Genomic DNA, 1,554 nt, shown 5'->3' on the forward strand with positions numbered 1-1,554 from the left:
GTGTGTGTGCGCTTTTTATTTGGTTAACAACTTAAGCCCCAGAAGATTTTCCCCCTTAATGACCAGGCCATTTTCTTGCAATATGGCACTTTAACTGACAATACTAGGTGTAAAAGAATTAAATATAACAATCATAGCTGTACATCTGTTTGGCGCAAGATCCATAACTATAGATTGCAAAAATACCTACTAGGTGCATATCTACATACAGTGGTTTTGGAAAGTATTCAGGCCCACTTAAATTATTCACTGTTATATTGCAGCAATTTGCTAAAATCATTTAAATTTTTGTCCTCAATGTACACACAGCACTCCATATTGACACAAAAACACAGAATTGTTGACATTTTTGCAGATTTATTTAAAAAGAAACTGAAATCACATGGTCCTAAGTATTCAGACCTTTTGCTGTGACTCTTAACTCGGGTGCGTTCCATTTCTCCTGATCATCATTGAGATGGTTATAGACCTTCATTTGAGTCCAGCTGTTTGATTATGCTGATTGGACTTGATTAGGAAAGCCACACACCTGTCTATATAAGACCTTACAGCTCACAGTGCATGTCAGAGCAAATGAGAATCATGAGGTCAAAGGAAGAGCTCAGACAGAATTGTGGCAAGGCACAGATCTGGCCAAGGTTACAAAAACTTCTGCTGTACTTGAGGTTACTAAGAGCACAGTGACCTTCATAAACCTTAAATGGAAGATGTTTGGGACAACCAAAAGCCTTCCTGGAGCTGGCCAAACTGAGCTATTAAGGGGGGAAAAGAGCCTTGATAGAGGTAAAGAACCCAAAGATCACACTGGCTGAGCTCCAGTGCTGCAGTCGGGAGAAAGTTGTAGAAAGTCCACAATCGCTGCAGCCCTCCACCAGTTTGTGCTTTATGGCAGAGTGCCCTGACAGAAGCCTCTACTCAGTGCAAGACACATGAGAGCCTGAAGTACTCCAAGATGGTGTCAAATGAGATTCTCTGGTCTGAGACCAAAATAACTTGGCCTTAATTTTAAGCGGTATGTGTGAAGAAAATCAGGCACTGCTCATCGCCTGTCCAATATAGTCTCAACAGTGAAGCATGGTGGTGGCAGTATCATGCTGTGGGGGTGTTTTTCAGCTGCAGGGACAGGACAACTGGCTGAAATTGATGCAAAGATGAATGTGGCCAAATACAGGGATATCCTGGATGAAAACCTCTAGAATGCACTGGGCCAAAGGTTTACGTTCCAACAAGACAATGACCCTAAGCACACAGCTAAAATAATGGAGTGGCTTCACAACAACTCTGACTGACTGTTCTTGAATGGCCCAGCCAGAGCCCTGACTTAAACCCAATTGGAGCATCTCTGGAGAGACCTAAAAAATGGCTGTCCACCAACATTTACCATCCAACCTGACAGAACTGGAGAGGATCTGCAAGGAGGAATGGCAGAGGATCCCCCAAAAGACTCATGGCTGTATTAGATCAAAAGGGTGCTTCTACTAAATACTGAGCAAAGGATCTGAATATATAATTTTTTTTATTAAATTGCAACAATTTTGTGTTTTTATTTATTTC

This window comes from Lithobates pipiens, unplaced genomic scaffold, assembly GCF_037356315.1.
Source record: "Lithobates pipiens isolate NorthernLeopardFrog02 unplaced genomic scaffold, aLitPip1_a1.2 Scaffold_16, whole genome shotgun sequence".
NCBI lineage: Eukaryota > Metazoa > Chordata > Amphibia > Anura > Ranidae > Lithobates > Lithobates pipiens.